This window comes from Chiloscyllium punctatum, chromosome 4, assembly GCF_047496795.1.
Source record: "Chiloscyllium punctatum isolate Juve2018m chromosome 4, sChiPun1.3, whole genome shotgun sequence".
Taxonomy (NCBI): domain Eukaryota; kingdom Metazoa; phylum Chordata; class Chondrichthyes; order Orectolobiformes; family Hemiscylliidae; genus Chiloscyllium; species Chiloscyllium punctatum.
In genome coordinates, this window is record NC_092742.1 from 89,980,810 (window position 1) to 89,999,529 (window position 18,720).

The 18,720-nt window shown below is 42.5% G+C and overlaps 1 protein-coding gene across 1 annotated transcript in view; it reads right to left on the reverse strand.

Moving 5' to 3' along the window:
* The window catches only part of ltk (leukocyte receptor tyrosine kinase), a 182,442-nt gene that overhangs the window by 33,178 nt on the left and 130,544 nt on the right, over nt 1-18,720 (reverse strand). The gene's annotated exons all lie outside the window — the stretch shown is intronic.

Here is an 18,720-nt window from a genome sequence, read left to right on the forward strand (position 1 = left end):
AGTGGTGAAGCAGAAAGAGGAGTTTGATCTATAGAGGAACTACTGAAGAAAAATTCTATCCAGTCGATTATTGATCCTTACTCATGAAAAATGGATTACTAACAACAGAACTGAGAACACAGAGAAGACTGCAAATGTAGCTTCCACATTTTGAAGATATTAAGACTTTGTACACAATGATAAAGTGAAGTGAGAAAACCTGAGGAAGTCCAAGCCAAAACAAACTAGAAACTTCAATCACTACCCTCAAGCGATGGAGTTATTAATTCTTGAGCCAAGGAAAGGATTTGGACCTAACACTGATAACTGAAGGAAAAGATTAGGTGATTTAAAAGGCATCTGGATGGGTACATGAACAGAGAGGGTTTAGAGGGATGTGGGACAAAGGTAAGCATATGGGACTAGATTAATTCAGATTATCTATTTGGCATGGACAAGTTGGATTGAGGGTCTGTTTCCCTGTTGTACAACTTAGTGACTCTGTGGCATACCAGAATTTATGGTACAAACATTATACACTGCTGTAAGGAGAAAGTGGAGAGCCTTGGTATTCTTGACAAGAAAATCAATGCAAACATGGCATACAGCCTGACCTTGAAGAAGGACAGGGACACCACCCCTATAGCATTGAAATATGTAGGAACTACCCAGGCAGACTCAAGATAAGAGAAGGGGAGGATGCAACAGACCATCAATATCAGCAATAAATACAAGTGAGATCAGGGAACTGTGTAAATGTGCCTCAAAGACTAACCCTGCAATATTTAAGATGTTTAGGAGGTGGGGAGCGTGGGGGAAATGGGGGAGGTTTAAATATTGGGAATAGAAACTTTGATGCAGGGATACAGTTTGGAGTAATGGGTTAACAACAACATGAGGTAAAAACAATGACTGCAGATGCTGAAAACCAAATACTGGATTAGTGGTGCTGGAAGAGCACAGCAGTTCAGGCAGCATCCAACGAGCAGCAAAATCGACGTTTCGGACAAAAGCCCTTCTATTCCTGATGAAGGGCTTTTGCCCGAAACGTCGATTTCACTGCTCGTTGGATGCTGCCTGAACTGCTGTGCTCTAACAACAACATGAGTCTTGACAAAAAAACATGGTGTGATGATAATGGTAGGTTGACTTAACCAGAGACAGAATCTGGAGGACCTCATGAAGAATGAGCTCATGTAAAATAGAAACTGTCTAAATAGAAAGTCTGGAAATAAAAGGGATGGAACTAGGTCACTTAGTCCAAACTTAGTGCTAGAAAGAAACATCTTGAAGGGCTTAAACAAATTTGATACAGTGCAATGTAAGGAGATTGGATAGTGATCAAAGTCTTAGTCAAAAAGGTATATGTTAAGGAATGTTAAGGGGGAGAGATAGAGAGGCAGAAAGGTTTACAGAGGCAATTCCAGAGATCAGGACCTAGACAGCTGAAAGCAGGGTCACTGGTGGTAAGATAAGGAAAACTGGGTGTGGCTAATAGGCTAGGGTTGGGGGATTAAAGAGTTGTAGGACTGCAGATAATGAAGGGGGGTCCGGAAACAAGGGTGAGAATTTAAAAATTGTGCCAGTGTTCCCTCATGCAGAATTTTTCATTCCAACATTGTCTTCCTTCTCTTGCAAATAGAAAATTAAAAATTTCCTCGGACAGGGGTATTTCAATGCTTCCTTTTACAAAGTTATGAAATCATGAGGTCTTTACAATTGCAACCAAGTCTTCTTGGGCTGATGGGTCCTGCTCAACCTGAAGTTCTGAATAAGTCACTGAGCAGATGTAAATACAAGGTTACACTGAGAGATAGTTCCTACCTTGTTATCTTTTACACTGCCTCAGTATGCTGTCATATACGGGCAGTTTGTGGAGTTACAGTGAAGATGGGTTTAATACAACATGGTGAGTGGTAGATGGAAATACCAGAGATATGATGCACCTGGAGTATTGTGTGCAGTTTTGGTCGCCATACTATAGGAAGGATGTGGAGGCACTGGAACGGGTGCAGAGGAGGTTTACCAGGATGTTGCCTGGTATGGTAGGAAGATCGTATGAGGAAAGGCTGAGGCACTTGGGGCTGTTTTCATTGGCGAAAAGAAGGTTTACAGGTGACTTGATAGAGGTGTACAAGATGATTAGGGGTTTAGATAGGGTTGACCATGAGAACCTTTTTCCACTTATGGAGTCAGCTATTATGAGGGGACACAGCTTTAAATTAAGGGGGGGTAGGTATAGGACAGATGTTAGGGGTAGATTCTTTACTCAGCGAGTCGTGAGTTCATGGAATGCCCTGCCAGTAGCAGTGGTGGACTCTCCCTCTTTATGGGCATTTAAACGGGCATTGGATAGGCATTTGGAGGATAGTGGGCAAGTGTAGGTTAGGTGGGCTTGGATCGGCGCAACATCGAGGGCCAAAGGGCCTGTACTACGCTGTATTTTTCTATGTTCTATGTTCTATGATGCTGCTCAGTATTTTGAACAAAAATGGAAATGCACATTAATCAGTTTTCAATGTCAAATAGCGACCAGAATTGAGCTTTTCTTCTCTTAACGTTTCCTAAATCACAACAGTGATTACACTTCAAAAGTACTTCATTAGTTGTTAAGTTTTGGCCAAGAAAACTAACTAAATGCAAATATTTCTTGCTTTTTTTTCTTCTGGAAATGGGGAAAATAATTTCATTTTCTCGCACCTAACTTGTAGAATTGTTATGCATAGACTAGCAGACTAAATGCTAAAGAACATACCTCCCATCCCCATTGGGTGACACTTTGCACAATGGCATGATTGCTATCCTAAATGATTAAATTCTCCTCAAAATGCTCCAGGGCCTCATCCCTTTCTATCTCTTTAGCTTCCTTAAATGCTCACAATCCTCCAACAATTTACAGTTCCTTCTGCCAATCTGTCACTTTCATCATTGACATTCCAACTACTGGCAGTTGTGCCTACATCTATGAACTCCATTGCAAAACCTCTATCACTTCCAACTTGAGTCAGACCATATTCTCAGAAGCCCTAATATCGGCTTATGTGGCTTAGTGTCAAATGTTGTTTGGTAACATGCCTGAGATGTGCCTAGGAATGTTTCAGCACATTAAAGGATCAATATAATTGCAAGTTGTTATTGGTGAGAGATGATGACTGCGATGGTACTTTTTGATTTTCTGTTCTGAGGATATGAAACACTGGAGATTAAATTTCTGCTGGTTAGATATCTCCCATCTCAAAATGAGTTCCTGTTCCACTGGGACTTCTGGCCTATATCTTCGGTCTCACAGACTGAGCAAGTCTCATCTGCAGTGCGTCTTACAATTATACAATGACAATACAATATAATACAGCACTTGAGCAGGCCCAACGGCCCACCAAGCCTGCGTCGATTCCTATTCTTACTTAAGCCCATTACTTGTTGCCCATGCATGGTTTCTATCTGTTTACCTCCCATTCATATGTCTATCAAGATACGCCTTAAACATTGCTAACGTGCCTGCCTCCACCACCTCCAGTGGCAGTGCATTCCAGCCACCCACCATCCTCTGTGTGAAAGCTTTAACCTGCATTTCTCCCCTAAACTTTCCCCCTTTCACCTTAAACCTGTGTGTTCTTGTAGTTGACCTTTCCATCCTGGGAAAGAGTCTCGGACTATCCACCCTATCCATGTCTCTCATAACTTTGTAGACCACTATCAGGTCACCCATTAGCCTCCGTCTATCCAGTGAACACATTGAAGGATAAAACTTCTTTTTACATTGTAATATATTTTAAATCTTAAATGAGGTCTATTGTAATACACTGTTGCAAAACAATGGGATTTTCTGGCCTTGTACTTCACCTTGTACATGTACTTGTACATATCAGAAAATACTACAATTTCTGCCCTTATATATTTTTTAGCATTTGGAATCTTAAGGACCATGTCAGACTATGCTAGTCTATTTATCCCTTAACCAACTGCAATATAGATGATATTGTACTGGCAAACTTACCTAGCATTGGGTATGTTCCTATTATATAGTAATATTGAAATTATGGTAATTAATGGACTTCAGCCAAAGGTAATCAGAGTACTGCTCTGTAACTATATAACATAGTATAGATTCATTATGCCACAGAATACATTGAAGTTGAATGTGGCTGAATAAAGAGTTAAGCTGTCCTGGAGTGGAAGACTGAATGCTTCCTTTTTAACCCCTTGGAAATGTTAAGTTCTGCATACTTCCAAATCTCCTCTTCCCTTGGGGATTGTTCTACAGCTGATGATAACCCTCAGGGCCTTGCCCGCATGCTAGGATGTGAACAATGAGTGGTGGCAGGTAAGCCACTTAGCATGGCTCAAACAGTCTATTCCTTACCTGATATTCACACACGTCCCTTTATCAAGATTCATTTCCAACACACTGGAGTTGCTGGCAGGTCTAAAATTTATGCCCATCCTTTGTTGCCCTTGAAAAATTGGTGGTAGACCTTCTTCTTGAATCTCTATAGTCTGTGTGGTGGATGTACTTGCTTGGTTCGGTTAAGCATGTTTTCCAGCGTTTTGACACACTGACAGTGAAGAAATGCCGATATATACTCAATAGAGATGGCATGAGATGTCAAAAGACACTTTGAGTTAATGTGGTCTTATGCACATGTTGCCCATGTCCTTTTACCATATGGTCCTGGATTTGGGAGATATTACCAAGGCAGTACTTGGAGAGACATTGTGAATGGTACACTCTCAGTGAGAGTACACTATTGACAAGGGAAGGAATGCTTACAATGGTGGATGAACTACCTATTTAAAAGGCTACACCGCCTGGAAGGCACTAAGCGTCAGGACTGTTCTTGGATCTGCACACATCCAGGTAAGTGGGTACCAAAGAAAAGATAGAATAGCCAAGAGAAGGAAAGAACCTACAGAAATAGAGGTTCACAACCTCCATTTATCCCAAAGCAAACAAATTCATTTTTAGTCATTTTCCTGATACAAGAAATGCAGCAGCTAATTTGCACACAGAAAGGTCCTAAATAATATTTTTGATGTGATATTGGTAGCAAGATAATCACTGACTTAGACATGGGAAAAAACTCTCAATCATGTTTGAAAAATATGAAATGGTCTTTGGTATCACCTTCGTGGTCAGGCCCTCATCAGATATAACATCTTATTTGAAAAAAATGTTTGACGATGCAACAGCATTTCGTTACTGTATTGTTGGAGTGCTAACTTAGACTACCTAAGTCTCTAGAGTGGATCTGACCCTACAACAGCCTGGCTCAGAGGTGAGAGAATATCATAACTATAGAAGGAACAAAACTGTTTGATGCTGCCTCCCCTTGGTTTGAATTTACTGAATTCCAATTGATTCACATGGACCAGAACCCAAATTTAGGGCTGCCTGAGTGTGTAGTTTAGTTCCACTCTTTATGATTTTACTAACTGATCCAAAAAGGGGACAATTTTAAACAAATCCCTGCCTTTCCCAGAGTTAGATGTCAGGAAGAATATTTGTATATCATTTGAATGGCTCCCTTCAAATACCAGAAGTTGCCTGGGAGCAGAAAGGGGACTGCCCACAAGCAAATTAACCCAAAACCAAAGAAAGTTTCAGAAGCAAATCACAAGTTCATTTATGAAGATTTCTTACTTGGTCCCCCTGGAGAGTTTAATATGCAGATCCTTTTTCTAGATCTTTGAACTAGATCTTCTTACCAAATCCTGTTCGCCTGAATACCGTCATTTTCTTTCTTTATAAACAATCCTTCTTTTGGAAAGAATAAGTAAGTGTTAATAAATGTGGGATTTTAGATTAATTATTTTGAGAAAGCCTTTGTGTGTAACTTGTTGCTTTTGCCAACGTATTAATAAGCGTTGCAACTCAAAGACACTAACTGTATCTGCATTAGGCTGGGTAGGGAGGGCAGATGTAAGAGGGTGCTCCTTAACTGCTTTGCTTTTTAAAAAAAAGTAATAGGCTAATAATGTTTAAATATCCCATTTTCCAACAATTCTTTAATCTGGCAACAAGCTTTGAGAGTAATAGCTGCTCCATAGTTCTAGATCACTTTAAATAGACAATAGACTAGAGACAATAGGTGCAGGAGTAGGCCATTCTGCCCTTCGAGCCTGTACCACCATTCATTATGATCATGGCTGATCATTCCTAATCAGTATCCTGTTCCTGCCTTATCTCCATAACCCTTGATTCCACTATCCTTGAGAGCTCTATCCAACTCTTTCTTAAACAAATCCAGAGACTGGGCCTCCACTGCCCTCTGGTGCAGAGCATTCCACCCACCCACCACTCTCTGGGTGAAGAAGTTTCTCCTCATCTCTGTCCTAAATGGCCTACACCTTATTTTTAAGTATCAGAAGAAATGAATATACATAATCTAGTACAGTCAGCTCTAAGCTGGGCTGAGCAGATCTAGGAATGTCAAATTCCCGGGACAGGCCAGCTCTGGGAATACTTGTGCAAGTCTAGGATAAAACCACTTTGGAATACTGGGGCAAGCCAAGAATTGTCCCACTCTCATCATAGAAAAAGCTGGGTCAGCGCTGAATACTGATTTAGTACCTACACTGTTTTGTGCTGTCATTTTGAATCATGACTCTTTAGTTAATGTTTGTATTGAACACAGACAGCCAGACATAGGTCCATCAGCAGGAAAGCCCTTTCCCTGCCTCCAAAGCGATGTAGACGCATTGCCATCCAACTTGCAAGTTTGTTGCCTATGACTGTCGACTTGCTCTGTTTCAGCTTATGGTGGTGTGATGCATTTGCAGAGGTTTCTAGAAACTGCTGAAGATTGCAGTGAGCGGTGCTGCACATGAGGAAGGTAGTAGCCAATACTGCACAACTGCTGTGCAGTCCTCTTTTGAGCAGACATGGGGTGGGTTGTGCAGACTCCCTTGACAGCAGTGTGACAGCAAGATGGTCCAGGCACAAAGAGACAGGCAAGTGACCCCATCGAGGGAGGTGGAACAAGTGTTCTCAGTCAGTGACCTTAACTCCCTCGTATCTTGCAAGAGCATTGCTTTTAATGAGCCATTTAAGCCAGGACCAGTATTTTCTGCCTCTAACTCTTAGTGAACATGGTCATCAGAAGTACAGTCTCCAGTCCATGAGGGGCAGTGTTGCCAGTGCTGGTAAAGTTGATAGTTGGTCCTCTTTCTGCACTTGAACAAGGAGATAGCTACAGTCTCACACAGGACACCATCCATTTCTGCATAGAGAGGTGACCAAGACTCTGCAGTTTAGGAGGAGAATTCATTGTGCTCTTTAGAGAGGGAAGCAGGTGAAGTGTGCACATGGTTTTGTCAGGGTAATAGATGTTGTCATGGAACAGGGTGCCATCAAAAATGCTCAAAAGTGGCGTTATGGTTGCCACTTTTCAATGCTGAGATATCCCGCAACCAAAGAGCTTGCCACTTGTTTGATATCCATTTGGTACAGAACAAGCTTCAACATGGTAGTGTGACCGAGTGATCTAAGGTGCTGGATTCAGGTTCTAGTCTCTAAGGAAGTGTGGGTTTTAATCCCACTGCTGCCATTTCTTGGTGTGGCACGGTGGCTCAGTAGTTAGCACTGCTGCCTCACAGCACCAGGGACCCGGGTTTGATTCCAGCCTCAGGCAACTGTCTGTGTGGAGTTTGCACATTCTCCCCATGTCTGCGTGGGTTTCCTCCAGTTTCCTCCCACAATCCAAAGATGTGTACATCAGGTGAATTAGTCATGCTAAATTGTCCGTAGTGCTAGATGCATTGGTCAGGGGTAAATATAGGGTCGGGGTGGGTTACTCTTTGGAAGGTTGGTATGAACTTGTTAGGCCGAAGAGCCTGTTTCCATACTGTAGGGAATCTAATCCAAAAAAAGTCTAAAGTGTCACCCAGCTGGCTGACGCCCACTAACCTGGCCATGTCACAAGCTTTTAGCCACCATATCAAACCAGACAGCACTCAACAACACCTCATGGTAACACCCCTTCTGCACTCCCACTACCTGCCGATCAAAACTCACAGGATGAGAACAAAGCCTACTTGAGAAACCTCCGTGAGAAGACAATTGAGGTCCTGAACTCTCAAGTGTTCATCAGAATGGGAATCCCATTTGTTGGGTTCTGCTGCTTCCTTCACAAACTGGCAGTCGAAAGGGTTGGGGGCACAACCCTTGCCACCATGGATTTGGCAATCACATTTGGAGGATGAAAAGGCAATGCATCTACGTTCAGGATGAACTGTCAATACACACAACGGGTATCTGTCAGTACAACATACGAGTCCGAAACTCCCCACATTTTACCATTCAAAGTCTGTACCATCAAGGTGTCCTCTTAGCTACATCCCTGAAACAAAAGCTGTCACAAAATGAACATTTTGTACCAACTTCGTCCAACAAAGCAAGCAATAATCCATACAAAATATAACCTACCACCCTTGCGCATCTCTTTGGTGCCAGTCCTGTGCATGTCTTACCCTGCTGGTGCCCCTCTACAACCCTGCAGAGGTAATTGCAGTACAGCTGGCAGAAGGCTGCCAACTGGTGAAGATTGGTAGATAGGCACTGGTTCTTCCAAAGCAGCTCCTGAAGGCCTGTCTTTGAACTGCACCAGCTTACCCTGGACTGTAGCAGGCTGGCCTGGCTAGCGATAGTAGAGGCACTGACCAAGACAGTGGGCACCAATTTGTTGATCCATGGAGGGGCTACCATTCAGCAATCTGCTGGAGCTCGCTGGTAGGGTTTGAGAGCCTTAAACACCCCTCAAAGCAGTGGCATCTGCAGTCAGAATAGCAAGAGTCCAAATCTACACTTCACCAAGCTGTAAGAGCCTGTGCCACCACTCTTACATTGGATGGCTTCCACACATGCTTTAGTAGAAGCTGAGGGATCAACGATCCAATGTCGCATCAAGGTCCATAGTTTCACTCATGGAGTCAACCAGAAATTCCAAGCAGGAAAGGAAAGGCGCCAAGCTCTGCAACGAAGCCTCGTGCCAAGGTGGGGCAGGACTCATCTGTGCCCCTGGACTTTAAAGGCAGGCTTTCTGAGAGGCTTACAGCTGCACCCAGCTTCAGAGTGTGGAGCGCCAACACTCTTTTTCTGAACATCACCCCCCTCCACTGGCATCCTCTCCTGAATCCATGACCTTGTCCTCTAGCGAACTTACACATTGCTCCATGATTGATGCATCATCTACAGATCCCATCTCCGTGCCACCCTCTAAGCTGGGTTAGGGCCAGATCAAGTAATGATAGATGTTCTGCATCAGTCTGTTCTTGATCCAGGACTCAGCCTCCTCATGCCCAGCTCGTTTGTACGACAGACGGAGCACAGGTGATGTGTGTGTGTGTTTATATATATAAAAGGTACACAGTTAAACCATCCAAACCTTGTGCATTCTCACAGACTGTGGGATCAGGACAAAGAGAGATGTGTCTAAAGGTGCATTAGTAAAAAATAAACTTCCATCCCCTGGTTTTAACCTCACCACTGACCAGTGCCTGACTGACCACTGGCCCGTTCTGTAATGATTAGAACCATCTCCACTGCGCAGCCTGCCCCCTGCTGGTTAGCCGATGTTGCTGCCACTTCTTGTGCATCAACTTGTATTGCAATAGCAAGTCTAAAATTGTCAAAGAATGTGGTAGCCACCTACATCAGCTGGAAAGAGAAAAGCTAAATGCATGCACAAGTTGTGAGAAGTGAGCAGCAAAGTTTTCAGCAGTGAGAAGCCAGAGAGGTGAGGTTGAAGGTGTGAGGTGTGAGCAATGATTGATAGAGGTTATTGCTAGGTGAGCGATTGAGATTGTGGGGCACTCAACAAGATGTGAGGTTTGAGGTGTATCCACTGACCTTGACCACCTACAAAAAGCCAATGCACCTCTTTTGGCACTGTATTCAGGTCCTAGATTCCTTGCACTAACCACAATGACTGACTGATCTCACTGATTTTGTAGCATCTTCCTGGTGGGTATTCCGCTGTCTGAAACTCTTATGACACATTCTGTCGCCTATTGTACTATTTCAGTATTATTTCACCATGGTTTTCAACTTCTGCTGCAGCCAGAAAGCATGTTGTCTTGTAAAAGATGACATCTAGCTTCTAGCAGAGTAAGTGATGTTAATCTGGATTTTCTGCTGTATGTAGTTCCAGCAGCCCCTTCACTGTTGAGTTGAACAGCACAATCATTCTAATTAGCATCACTTTAAATGAGTGCAGGTTATCACAATTTGTAGGTTTTGTTTTATTCATTCGTGGGATGATGGCTTTGCTGGCTAGGCCAGTATTTAGTGCCCAGAGGGGACTGGAGTCAACCATGTTGTCTGATCTGGCCTGTATGTGACTTCAAACCGACAGCAAAGGCGGCAGTTTCCTTTCCTAAAGGACATTAGTGAACCAGATGCATTTTTCCTGACAATCAGCAATAGATTTGAGATCATTAGACTCTTAATTTCAGAGTTTTATTCAATTCAAGTTCCACCATCTGCCGTGGCAGGATTCAAACCCAGGTCCCCTGAACATCACCGGGTCTCAGGGTTAACAGTCCATTGAAAATACTACTGGGCCATTGCCTCCCTGAGTATCTATAGGTAGTTTCAGTGGCTATTTTCTCTTGTCTGCAGACTGCTTGAAATGTTCGGTGGGTTAGATATGCCCCACCAAGAAAGAACTCCAAAAATATACAGTAAAACTTGGAAATGAACATCCTTTTCATAGTGGAGTTCCATTTTCAAGTATACAAGAAAACCAGTTGCACTGTTTCCAGGTTTTAATGGTTTTCTAGAGGAAATGTCGAGAGGAAAGCTCTAATTCTCACTCTCAACCACTGAGTGTTCCCAGCATTCTCAGTGTTATTTTTTATTGGGGCAAGCCTAGAGGCCATCGAGATAATGAGACCCAATATTGTTCACTTACAATACACACCAGCAGTATGGCAATACTGCAAGTAATGAATACTGCCTCTACTGGTCAGAGAGTATTGGACTAAGAGAACACAACATGATGGCCCATCTTGGCTCACTATGCTAAGTCAGGGAGGAAAAAAAAAGCAAAACAAACTCAGGCTGGTGTCCAGCTCAGATCACTTTGGGAACTGTGGAAATATATCGAAGGTGCTCCAAAAATGATTTGAATCCAAGTGCAGACTTCAGATCAACACTTATTATGACCTAACACTATTAGATCAGTAAGAACTGAAAGCTGCAAGTCAGAGCAATGGGTTCAGAGTATAACTGAGAGCTTATGGCATAATTTCTTCAGTAGGCTCACAAAAACTGATGTAAAATAAATAGTGTGCTTTGTCAACAAGTGGGAGTTGCGAACATTGAAGCTTTATCTGAACAATGAGTTATCAGTCAGATACTTGACTCACAGTGACGAGAAATACTGTGACTGTCTTTTGGAAATAGGGAAAATATTATAGTTTCACTAGTCCCATAATACATTTCCTAATGCAATACAAGCTACAATAGGAACTCTCCTCTGCATGGGTAATAGCAAAGAGATAGCGCTAAGCAAAGCAGAAGGTGTCCCCTTATTTGATGGAAAGTCCATGCTGAATTATCAAATTTCAAACTGGGCCAAGGTCGAATTGTGATGTAAAGTTACCCCAGTAATTCTTGGTTTCTTAAAGGTATTAGGGCTGGCAGGTACAATTCCTATTCCTGATCAATATCTATGCATGCAAAGTGTATAGAATAGGCTTGAATTGAAACTTGATATTCTTCAAGGTCTGTCATAAACCAGTGAAAGTTGAAACTTTAACAGAGTAGAAAACGGAAGATTAGATTAGATTCTCTACAGTATGAAAACAGGCCCTTTGGCCCAACAAGTCCACACCGACTCTCTGAAGAGTAATCCACCCAGACCCATTCCCCTACCCTATATTTACCCCTGACTAATGCACCTAACACTATGGGCTTTTTAGCATGGCTGATTCACCTGACCTACTCATCTTTGGACTATGAAAGGAAACCCATACAGACACGGGGAGAATGTGCAAACTCCACACAGACAGTCACCCAAGGCTGGAATCGAACCTGGGTCCCTAATGCTGTAAGACAGGGGTGCTAACCACTGAGCCACTGTGCCACCAAAGAACTATAAGATTCATTTTCAATCAAGAGGATGAAGCTACAGAACTACCACTTGCTTTCAAGTTGACCCCATGAAAGCTTTTTTTAACCAACTTTTTCAGCTTGACTTTATTTGATGAAGTCCGCTTTCAAAGTGTGAACACATAAGTCAATAAAACCAGGGTTTCATTCCGTGCATGTTGATTCTGGCCTGACCAATTACATTCCCATTTTCTCCCGTCCTGAAAGAATCAACTCATTCATTGTTTTTTTACCTGATCTGCCAGAAACCAATGAAAGTGCTTTCCCGTTTCTGGATCAAAGCCAATGGGAATGTTCAGTCTAGCAACAGCAGAAGCTTCTTTCTTGAAGATACATGGCTCAATAGTTAACAAACACAAACTCAGCCTGTGCTTGTACACTGTTCTAGGCATTCATGATTCCCATCAGAAACAGAAAGATTTTCCTTTACATAAAGAAATAAGGGGTCTAACAGCCACTTGAGGCCTCCAGCCGCATTCTGAAAAACTAGGAGGCCACAGGTCCATAGATGCAGCCTGAATGGGACAGCTGCACAACACAACCAACACACTAATAAGCATCTAAAAGATACTTATCTGAATGTGGAGCCAAAAGAAACAGGAATGCTTAGGGGATCAGCCTGCTGATACATACTTCCCACTCCTTTCCCAAGTTCAAGCCTACGCAAGTCCACTTTCCACTCGTCACAGCTTAGTACTGGTACAGCAGCACTTAAATAATTGCACCAGACACAAGGAACATTTTCTAGTGAGCATTTATTTGCCTCTTCTGATAGACATATATTACACTTGGCATTGCAGGCTTTGCAGAAACCCAAATGCAGATTAAAATCTCAATAGCCAACTGAATTCAGTTTAAATGTACAAACTGTGGAACCAAAGGTAAAGAAAATTCTCTGATCATGGTTTTACAAATTGGCTGTTGAGTTCTGCTGGTGTCATTACCTTGATTAGAAACATGTGGATTCCTTCCCATTACATTCATTGACCTGGAAGGTGTGTTTTAGTTGTTTGTCAATGGTGATAATGTCAGAGAAAATTGTGAGCGATGATGCTAGTATGGTCATGTCACATTCCACCTCAATGGCCACCTTGGTGAAGCCATCAGTTGTGGTACTATAGAGACCCAGAAGCCTCAGTTTTAGAACTGCTCTCAACTGAGTAATCTGACATTCTGAGACATCCCTCCATTTTTGGCTAATGTTGTGAGATTATAAATGTTTATTACGTTTAGTGAGGAGGGAATAGCTCCACCTGGAAACAGCAGATGTGGAAAAATAGAGTGACAAACGCATTTAAGCTGCACTGAGATGCCTAACATTACTAAACGGCCAATATTCATTCTCTGAGCATGCGAATGAAGAGTGAACATTTTGATGTATCAGAGATCTCCTGCTCCAAGTGGAATTAACATATGCACAGACTCATTGAAAAAGAAAACCAAATACTTATGCATCAAACAGGAAGAGTTTGTAATAAACCTTTTAAGTATGTCTGAACAAAATAAATGTATGTTTATGTTCATATGTAAATAAAATCCTCTAATAAAGCTAAAGAAAGGCAAAGTGACCGACACACTTGAAATGTGATCTGCCTTTTAGTTGTTTAGCCTGAACTCAGTTGCTCACAGGCTCTTTATTATCACTCTTGTATACTGCAGGCTGACCTGCTCCACCATGTTTAATCTTCTTCATCATGTTCTTTGGGTTTTAAAATGGCTTAATGAGCTGTAGTTGATCAGTTACATAACAGTTTACAAATTCACAATCCCAAAGGCGAGTGACCATTGGTGACATGATATGGTGAAAACAACATTTCATGATGATAAAGAGTACTAAGTAGCAAAAGTAATTGCAAGAGTAAACCTGACAGCAAACAGTAATGGTAATTAAAACAAACATTAAGAAGAATAGATTTTGGTGTTGATTTGTTAATTGATTTTTCACGTATGCAAATATGTTTTTTTTCTTTTAGATTTTACTTGCCAGATTTCCAGCTTGAAAGAGGCCATTTGTTCCATTTGGACCATTGACCCTCTACCTCTTTGAAAGAACTCTCCAACTATTCCTGCTTCCCTGTTCTTCAAGTATATATCAAATTCCTTTTTGACAATTATCAGGTAAACACATGTCAAATTTGGCTCAGTAGTAGCACTGTCCCTTCTTGAGTTAGACATTGTGTGCTCAAATCCCATTTCAAGATTTGAACATACAATCACGATAATCATTTAGTGCAATTCTGAGCTATCAAGAGCCCAACTATCCATTCTGTGGATGAACAAGATTGCAAGGCTCTTTAACAATCTTTTTGTTCATGACGTGAACTGGAGCAATACAGTTCTTTAGCTTTGGATTATGGTCAACAATTTCAACCTCTCCTTGTTACTAAAGTGGAGTAGCAGGAGCAAATACAGCCTCACTATTGAAGTCTATTAATTACAGTCCCTTGTTACTAAATGGCACAACCTTTCAATTAACACCTAGAAACACGAGCCCTTCTTAGCTGCCATAGGCCACAATCTATTTATGGCATTCATTAATATTTGCAATCCTGATACACTCTAAATTATAAATTACCTTCATCCACAACAAAAACTTGCATTTATTTGTAATTTTAAAATGGCAAAGCATCCCAAGGTACACCACAGGAATATTATCAACCAAAAGTTAATGCTTAGTCACTTAAATGCATATTAGGATAAATGATGAAAAGCTTGGTCAAAATGCAAAGTATTAAGCTGCACCTTAGAAGGAGTAGAGAGAGGTGAAGTAACTGAGAGGTTTAAGGAAGGAATTCCAGGGTTCAGAGCCTAAGCAATTGAAGGTATGGCTGAACACTTAAAATCAAGTTGGTAAGGAGGCTAGAATTGCAGTTAGAGACAAAAAAAAACTGCAGATGCTGGAATCCAAAATAGGCAGGAGGCTAGAAGAACACAGCAAGCCAGGCAGCTTCAGGAGGTGGAGAAGTCAACATTTCAGATGTAACCCTTCTTCAGGATTGGGGTGGGTGTACGGGGAGCTGCAGATAAAGGGGGTGGCAGGGCAGGGTAGTGAAGTGGGGATAGATGAAGACAGGTCGAAGGTATGACCTGGTTGGTCAACGGGACGAATGAATCGGGTTGGTAGCAGGGAGCAATCGAAGGGATGGGGAGGAGCTGGGAAGGGAGACAGGGATGGAGAGGGAGGTTATTTGAAATTGGAGAACTCAACGTTGTGTTCTCTGGGCTGTAGGCTGCCCAGGCAGAAGATGAGGTGTTGTTCCTCCAATTTGCGCTATGGTTCATTTTGGCAATGGAGGAGGCCAAGGATGGTCACATTGGAAAGGGACTGACTGGGGGAACTGAAATGGGCGATGACTGGGAGGTCCAGTCAGCCCCTGCGGCCTGCCTGAGCTGCTCGGTGAACTGTTCCCTAAATTTACGTTCATCTCCCTGATGTAGAGAGGACCACATCTGGAGTACCTGGTGCAGTAAACTAGGATGGAAGAGAGCAGGTGAACCGGAGATGAAAATGGTGAGGTGAAGAAAGGGGAGGGAGGTGTCTAAAATGGACCAAGTGAATTTGAGGACGGGGTGGAAGTTGTGGGCAAAGTTGATGAACTGCTCCAGTTCAACCTTGGTGCAGGACACTGCACTGATGCAGTCATCGATGTAAGGGAGGAAGAGTTGGGGCACAGTGCCTGTGCAGGTACTGAAGAGGGACTGTTCGATATAGCCAAAGGGGCAGGCGTAGCTGGGACCCATCCAGGTGCTCATGGCCAGCTCCTGGATTTGGAGGAAATGGAAGGAGTTAAAGGAAAATTTGTTGAGGGTGAGGTCCAGTTCAGCGAGGTGGAAGAGGGTATTGGTGGGGGGGGAACTGGATGGGTATATTGGAGAGGAAGAAGCGGAAGGCCTTGAGGCCATCCTTGTGGGGTATGGACATGTATATGGACTGCACATCCATAGTGAAGATAAAGCACTGGGGGCCGGGGAACTGAAAGTTGCTGAAGAGATGGAAGACATGGTTGGTATCATGGATGTAGGTGGGAAGCGCCTGTATTAAGGGGGAAGAGGATGGAATTGAGGTAGGAAGAGATGAGTTCAGTGGGCAGGTGCATGCCGAGACAATAGGTCAGCCAGGATAGTTGGGCATTTGCATCTTGGGGAACAGGTAGAACTGGACACGGAGGGGAGATCATCAGCGGCAATGAGAGCACGGACAATGCGTTTGATTTTGGCCTGATGGGTCACGGTGGGGTCACAGGCAAGGAGGAGGTAAGATGTGGTGTCAGAGAGTTGGCGTTCAGCCTCTGCGATGTAGAAGTCCGTCCTCCAGACTACTGCCTTTGTCAGCTGGTTGCATATATACGTTTCTGAATTTAACAGTAACTTGAAGGTGAAAATGGGCATCCTATGCTCTACCTGTGACATGTGGTAACTCTGGGAGAGATCAGCTGCCCTGGCTGATTTCTTTTGGAGGATGTGTGTACAGCTTCAGCTCTTTACAGATCGCTTAGATCGACTGGACCTCCTGAGGAGCAGAAAACTGGAGGGACACCAACATCCTGGTGGGGATGTTTGCGAGTGCCAGTCGGGTGGATTTGAACTAATAAGGGAATTTGGTTTGGGAACCAAAGCAGCAGGTCAGAGTGAGCAGAAGGTAGAGGTTAATAGGATAAACAGGCAAGGCCAGCCTAATGACTATGGCAAGGGAAGGAATCGTGAAAGATGTAAGTTGAAAGTTGAAATAAATGATACAGGTGAGGCTCAGTGTTATCACAATTAATAAATATGGATGGTGAGTTTGGAAAGTGTGGTGGACAAGGTAATATTAAAAGAGAAAGACAGACCTGTAGAACTTATTTGAAAACCTTCACCTAAATGCACGATTAAAATTGATGAGCTGACTGGACAAATGGAAACAAATAGGTACAACTGGTGGGAATTACTGAAACGTGGTTACAGGAAAATCAGGACTGAGGGATTAAATGTCCATGGGTACTCACGGATGGACAGACAAGGTGCAGCAGCAGGTAGAGTTGTTTTAATAGTTAAAGATGACATAGGGCTGGATTAAGAAATTATATTGGCACTAAAATGTTGACCAAAATGTTGAATCAGTCTGGGTGGAAATAAAATGCAAGGGAAGAAACCACTTGGTATGAGTAATTTACAAGCCCTGAACAGTACTTCTGAAGTAGGGCATAGTATAAATCAGGAAAGAATGAGGGCTTGAGAGAAGGCCACCACAGTAATTATGGGTGATTTGAATATGCATTTGTTTAGATTAACCAACTTGGCAAGGATAGCCTGGGTTCACGAGAGACTGTCTCTTAGAGCAATGAGAGATTGTCTCTTAGAGCAATGTGTCATGGAGTCAACCCGAGAACTGACGACTTTAGATTTGGCATTATGCAACAAGGACGAGTTGATAAATGGTCTTATCATTAAGGATCCATTTGGAAGGAGTGACCACAATACGCTAGAGTTTCAAATTCAGATTGACAGAATGAAGACAGAATGAGTCACATATGAGAGTTTTAATTATACAGGCCAGAGGAAGGGATTGGCCCAAGTGGATTGGGCAAAAATATTAAAGGGCAGGACAACTGAAGAACAGCAGCAAATGTTTAGGGAGATACTAAATACCTCTCAATTGAAGTATATTCCTGAGAGGAAGAGGAATTGTATTAGCTTAACATGGCTTAACAAGGAAGTCAAAGATAATGAAGGTAAAAACTAGGGCATATCATGCCGCAAAAGTTAGTGGCACTTTGGAGGGTTGGGAGAACTTGAAATGTCAGCAAAGGGTTCCTGAAAACAAAATCAAGAGAGCTAAAATAACTACAGAAGGAAAGTAGCAGAAAACACAAGCACTGATACCAAGACCTCCTATTAGAACATAAAAAGGAAGAGAATAGTCCAAGTAAATTTTGGCCCTTTAGAGGACAAAAATGCTGAGGTAATGATGGGAAACTAGAAATGGCAGAGGCACTAAACCAATACTTTGTCTCTGTTTTCACAATGGAAGATAATAATTTCTTCCTAAAAACTGAAGTTACTGAAGAGGAGCTTGGTGAAATTACTTTAACTAGAGAGAATGTAAACGGATGGAATTAAAGACAAATAAGTCCCCGCGGCCCGATTGCCTGCACCCTAGGTATTAAGGTAGGTGGCAGCAGAGAGCGCGGATGCATTAGTTACATTATCCAAAATCCCTGGATTCTGGAAAGCGATCAGTGGATTGGAACTATGCTAATGTAACACTCTTATTCAAAAAATGAGATAGGGAAACATTGGGAATCTATAGATCAGTTAGTTTGATCTCTGTCATGGGGAAGTTGCTGGAATCAATCATAAAGGAGGAGTTAACTGAACACTTGAAAAAACAAAGCTCAACTCACTAGTGTCAGCACGGGTTCATGCAGGGCAGGTCATGCTTGGCAAACTCACTGGAGTTCTTAGATGATGTAACCAGCAAGTGGATCATGGGGATCTGGTGGATGTGGTATATCTAGACTTCCAAAAGATAAAATCAAGAGATTATAATGTGCCACATAAAAGTCTGATCCAGAAGGTTAGATCCTAGGGGGTTAAGGGTAGAGCATTGACTTGGATAGAGGCTGACTGATAGAAAGCAGAGGATCAGA